The following is a 6819-nucleotide window of genomic DNA, read 5'->3' on the forward strand; positions in this document are numbered from 1 at the left end:
TGTCTAGCTATGTGCTATCCCGTTAATTGCAACCCGCCTTAATTGGATGGGCACCTCAGATCAAATAGATCAGCAACCTAGATTAAACAAAAAATGGACCTCCAATCAAGCCATATGTTGCCGCTGGGTATTATTGACGTCTCCACCTCTTGTTTATGTCGCTCCCTTAATTAAAACTTCCTCCCATAAGGCGCTATTCACTGCCAGCATCAACAAATGACGCCCTCCAGCAGTGCCAGTTTGGGGAGTAATTACTGGCCAAGATGGGCCAAGCTGTTCTCCATGGCACACATCTGCCACCTTGTCACCACCAGTGCTGAGTGGAACACTCTGCTGTCTCTGTGTGAGGCACAGGCCGCTGCTGAGAAGGTGTCGTAGACAAGGAGAGGTGGTCTACGCATAAGTCTTGTTTAAAAGGTGCAGACGACATGATGGACTTGTGGTAATGAGGCAAACTGTTAAGGCTGACCCGTGGTGCCTTGCCATCTGGGAGGCATGTGGTTGACCAGGCTTTGCGTGGCCATGCCAAGGGCCAGGAAATCACTGGCTCCAACTAAGAATTATACTGTCAGTTCAGACTGTCTCCATAGCTTGACTTACTTACATAAGCTTAACAAATATGCCTAATTTGATGTGTTTGATTTGTAAATTGCAAAATGTTTGCACTGCCTAGTCTGGCTGCCAGCCCAATTTAGCCCCGCCTACAACAAAAATTTGGTCAGAAAGTTGGGTCTGGGTCGCTAGTTTTGGGAAAAAGTATGTACGAACCGGAGCTGTTCGGACCAATCAAAATGTCAGGGCGGGCTGTATACGATGATGGACAGATGATCAACAGTAACGTAATCAACCACGTCACCAAAGAGCGCTTAGGTTGAATTTGTTTTCAACAAACAGCATACTACGTTGCTCTGATCGGTTGTAGGTATATCCAATTCAGCGAAGAGGCTTTTTTTTTTTATGAGTTTGGTTGAAACACGCCCCATACTCACAGCCCAACGGAGAGGTAGGGGAGACTGGGTATAGTTGTAACATGAGGAGAGTTGTAACACTACCAATTTCATGAATAGAGGGAAGAGTCATGTGACGGTTTCAGTTTCCTCAGGCTTCCTTTACGATCCCACATGGAGGTCTTCTAGTCTGTGTTGCTATCTCTCCTGAAGCTACAGCAGAAAATGTAATTCTGAGTTAAGAAAGTAAAAAAAAAATAATATATACTTTTTTGTTTAGTACTTTTACCGTTGTAGATAATTTTGTGTGAGTTATATCAGGTCAAACTACAGTTTCTCTAGTAAATAATAGTGTATCAACCTCCTGCTAATTTCAAAGCACCATCCTAATACAGCTTGCTAAACAATGGGTGACAGTGGCGGGGATGGTTGTAACACGTGTTTTGAAAGTGTTACAACCAAAGAGACAGGTAGGAGTAGGAATAACAGACACTCGGAAATCCTCACTGAGTCAAGTTGGCATTGGAAGAGGAGGAGCGTTGAAAAGGGAAAAACATCAAAACTCTTGTTGTGGCATATCACTAGTTTTTTGTGCATTTTGTCTACCTGTTACAACCTATCCCGCTAGTGGGGTTGGTTGTAACAAGGAACCACCTTGTATTTGTCATAATCTCACAAGTCTGTGACATAATTGAAGAACATTTAAATTGTTGCCATTTGTAGTAGACAAATATGGGTACTTTGCCTAAAAGTGTCAGACGTGTAGCAAAGAAAAAAGGTACTTTTAGGTGCTGAAGAAAAAAGTGTTTCAACCATACCCAGTCTCCCCTATCAGACTCATATTCTGACTAGAATTATGAATATGACAACGTCAGGCTATGCACTGCCATCTATAATATGCTATATCTAATGAAATGTGTCAGAAAAAATACCAACCCAAACCAGACACCACAGTATAAATGTAGGTGACTTAGTCAGAGAATGTTGGTTAAGATACAGTGTGATGATAGCATATGAAATTCTAATATTTTAAATGTGAACCTAATCTATTGTAAACCTTCCAAGAAAAATATTGACTTGTGAATTGCCTTGTGGCAATGATTCCTGAAAATAAACAAAATAGCGTATAAAAAAAGATAATCTTTCCACCTGGGGAGTATTCCAGTAAGCAGGTTTAGTGAAAATCCTGAGGGCCTCATTTATCAAGCCGTTTGTACCTTTTTACAGGCTTTAATTATTTGCAAAGACTGACTTAACAATGCGGGCTATTTACAAACAGGGCGCACTTGGGTCATATCACAGATTGCCTGCCACATGAGACAGAACAAGAAAGTTGCGCTTTCAATATGCGTTCATGGGAGGGTCATGGGGAAAGTGGGAGGGTCGTTGGGAAAGTGGGAGTTCCACCCAAAAGGTGGGAGGATACGCGTAAAGTGCGCCTAAATATATATTCCAAGGTATTTACAAAGACTGGGAATAGATTAGATACATTAAAATATACAGATATACATGCAGCTATGCAGGCTGCACACAGTGGAAGAGGACCACCTTTTCTGGAAAAGCCCATCCATGCCATGTTCAACAGGATAAGAATGTGCTGATCGTTTTTCTATTCATTGTTCTCATTATTTCAGTGCACATTAAAAACTAACAATTCCACACAAGATTGTAAATAAAAGTAGGCCTACATGGGGGGAGAACTACCAAAAAGTACCATACAAGTAGGCCTCTCTGCACACTTCTCTGCGGCAGCAGTCAAAGTCTCTTTATCATCCTAATCATCATACTGTGATGAAAAGAATACTGTAGCGACAATGCCCTCGTTACCCATAATGCCCTGCGGCAAGCTGGAAAGGCGACTTATTTTAGAGGGTTAGTTAGATAAGCGTTATTAGAGTTTCTATTGTTGTGTTTATTCTGTTTTGATATGTATAACGTTATGGTCTGTTAGTTTGGATGATTTGAGTAGTCGTAGTCCCCCTGATTGTGAAGGTTATCTAGATAGATTGCTGTCCAAGCTGTCCGAAGTGAGTAAGATCATAAATTTTCCTACGGCTGATAAATGGTTGTGACCAATATTCCTTCCCTTCAATTCTCCTAAGCTCTACATTTTATGGGGTTCCAGATAGTAGCCTATGAGTTGAAATAGGCACTAAATGATAATTGTTTTCTATCATGTAAAATATAATAAAAAAAACAAGGTAATAAAGGCTACAATCACAAGGTCATAGATCAAAGCAAAGTATACATTACTTTTTTGTAGTATGTTTTTATGTTTCAATTTAAGCTGCTGCCAATGGCGATTTGCGCCTGTGGGATGCACCTACGTGAACATCAAATGTAGGCATTGACTTGGGCAGCAATTCACTTTTACAACATATCAGCTGCTTTCAAATGGGCCGCCTCAGAGCCAACGTTTTATATGGCTCTGGTCCGGCTAACCGAATGACAACAACTGCTGCTGTTAGGTAAACACAATAAACGGAATAAACCAGTTAGCAGGGGTGAATCTAGGTTCCCACTTTTGGGGGGGCTAAGCCCCTAGATAAAACCTATAATTTTTCCTGTGACCCAGCAAAACTAGGGGGGTCTGGGGGCATGTTCCCCCAGAAGATTTTTTTTTTAAATATCCTTTTAAATAGTGTCCTCTAGTGGGTTTTAGGAAGAGAAATTAAAATGTTTAGATTTAAAATATGAAAAAACATATATATTTATATTTTTTATTTTGGGGGGCCAATGAATCTTTTAGGGGGCTCCAGACCCCCCGAAATAGGGCTAGATACGCCCATGCCAGTTAGTTTGGAAACCAGTATAACACCGCTTCAGCTTATATCCGTAACGTCACATCAATATTGCTACACGTAGGCCTACCATCTATTTCTGTGTGAGAAGAATATGAGAAGAAAGTTATACGAAACATGCTAATTAATAGTTCATTAAATGTGACTTACAGTGAATTTTCTTTCAGTATAGATCAGATAATTTTGTTACATAAATAAATGTGTTTACGGATATCAAAACTGCCAAGGTAGCCTACCGCGATTGAACTAATGCGATTAACAAAGGCATTCGCAATTAAATGAAACTAAGGTAGCCTTGTAAGGAAAATAGGGAAATTCTGTTTCGTTAGTTTGAAGCGAATTTGCTTTTACAACTGATAATCGTCTGCTTTCAAACGGGCTGGCTAGCTAACAGAACGACAATATAAAGTGGATTTACTTTTAGTAAAGATCAGTGAATTTTGTTAGGCTACATAAATGAATGTGTTTACTGATGTCAAAATTGCCAGCACATTGCAAATGTACAAGCGCTGAATTGGCCTACAATTATGACAACTGACTCAACCATTGTGCATGTAATTACTTCTGTCATGAACTAAATGTTTGTGGTGGTAAGACAATTTAACAGTGAACCAATATAGCCTAGTACATTTTGATCAACATAACATGAGCAATTTATAATGTAGGAAACAGCAGACAAATGAAGGCTACATAATCATTTGCATGAATGTAGGCTACCACAGCCAATTTGACTAGAATAGATGTGGAGGTTGAACAAGTACTTTACAGCTGACAGAGCATTTCAATTGTGATCTGAAAAATATAGGTACAAAAACCACTGACAAGAACTGTCATCACCTGCTACATCACAGGCACTGCACTATCTTTCTACAATTCCAGAAATGTGTGTGTGTCACCAGCAGGCACTGTGCCCTCTATAATTCAAGAAGTCTGTATTTGTGTATTTCACCTCACATCTTAATCACTGACTGCATCACGGGCACTGTGCACTATTTTAACAAATTCAAATAATTCTGTTCTGGTATCCCATTTTAGGGTAAATCAACTCAGAGTTCAGGGTTAGGCTTACAGTTTGTTAAACCCGCATACTGGAACACTCCCCAGGTTTCAATAGTATGTGCTGGAGAGAGCAAAACAGTACAGAAGACACAAAACCTTGCAATCATCATGGCTGTCTTAAGACATTTCCAGACCATCCCTCAAGTCTAGTTCCAAGGAACAACAACTATCGTCCATTCTCCATACCACTTGTGAAAAGGTCATTTTGAGTAATCAATAGTTTTTTGTGTTCAATGTGCTTTTTCAACATTTTGTCCTTTGGCAGAGCATCGCAGTATTTTATTAGCTCTCCCATTATGCTCTCAGAGTTGATACAGATGCATGCAGGGCCTCAAACTCCAGGCTTAAAAGATTTACTGCCAAGCACCCTAAGGTATTTCATCATTTGCGGCACTGCCTCTGTGCAAGTAATTATCTCCATCTGTAAACACAACTCCCCAGAGCTTGTCCACCACTTTACTATTGAACTTCCTCCCAGCACATCAGAGTAAACACACTGGTGCAGCAGGCTGTCTGGTCACTCCATTAGAAATGCTTCACCGCATGGGCTTTGTCAACAGACAAAATTAACAGTGAACACAGAAGAAAGAAGCTAAGGTGGTTAACCTTAATATTTTGGAAGGGGATTTTTAAGTAAACTTGAATTTTTAGGTGCAATATAATATTTGTTCATATTGTACTCATGTAGGGTTGTGGTAATGATAAGGTATTTAACTCATGTTTAGGATGATGATTTGATAGGATGCCTTTTTGTAATGCAATTTATGAAGCAATGAGGATATATCTCACCTCAGCTCATGTTCAGCAATAGGTAGATCTTTTCTTGCATGGACTTCATTTGAAAAAAAATTCGAAAAGGGAAGTAAAGTAAACAAAAATATTACATTTGACACTTTATGTCAAGGTTACATGAACTACTACCATGTAACTACAAAGCCATACATATGGTAACAAATTGTTGTTACAAAAAAATGCTATGTACTAACACATTATGTTTTTGTTATTACACAAGTGAAACTTGGTATGGGAGACTTTGGGCTTTTGTTGGGTGAATGTTAACATTGTTGATCTTGTTTCGGTAACACAACATACAACTGCCCCTTTACAACATCCAGGTACCCTACACCCTTCCCCATAGTTGTTCTTTCTTACACTTTTGTAATAACCTTTACCATTTACACATGTAGGGTTAGATATTACCACTTGTAGTAACATATGATGTAGTAACACAAAGTAGTAACACATGTTTGTAGTTAATGTGTAAAGTGTTCTCTTTTTTTGCATGTTCAGTAGTTAAGCATTGAACAGAATACCATAAGCCAAGTTTTGCACTAGTGAGAACGGTAATATTTGTTGACAAGAGGATAGAGAGGGCAACAACAATCTGTGAAGTCTTATCAAATGTAAAAAAGAAGGATGAAAGGCAGAGAGTTTTGTTGGGTGACAGCTAGGCTTATTCCTCTTAACCTGTAAAACCATCAAAAGTAAATTGTTGTTCAACTGTTACACATCACCATAGTCCTTGATACTTCAAACACTACATATGAAAAGTCACAAAATATTCTCAAAACTACTCTGAGATAACAACAAAATAAATAATGTTACTATTGAACAAAATAGACAGTGCACCAACATAAACAACAACATTAGTTATTAATCATATTATCAACATTGGTTGTCTGATTAGTCTTGCCATTTAAAATGTCTCTGCCTCCATAAATATGTGCTGAACTATTCAAAAACTAGGTCACAATCAAACTTTTAGTGGTGTCAGGGAGACCATCAGGACCCCACTGTGAGCATGTCTATGTTCTTTATCTCTCATGCAGTCAAGTGGGAATATGAGTAGGGGGAGAGAGCTACAGTAGGGTTAGTACAGTACTAATTATCACCAAAAACACCCTACTGCACCATTGCCTTCACAGGAGCTGGGGCTTAACACACAGTCTTTTCCAATAGGACATGTTCTGGGCAGGTGTCTGGCACTTCTTAACTTGACCCAATCAATTGTT

Source organism: Hypomesus transpacificus, chromosome 6 (genome assembly GCF_021917145.1).
Source record: "Hypomesus transpacificus isolate Combined female chromosome 6, fHypTra1, whole genome shotgun sequence".
Classification (NCBI taxonomy): Eukaryota; Metazoa; Chordata; class Actinopteri; order Osmeriformes; family Osmeridae; genus Hypomesus; species Hypomesus transpacificus.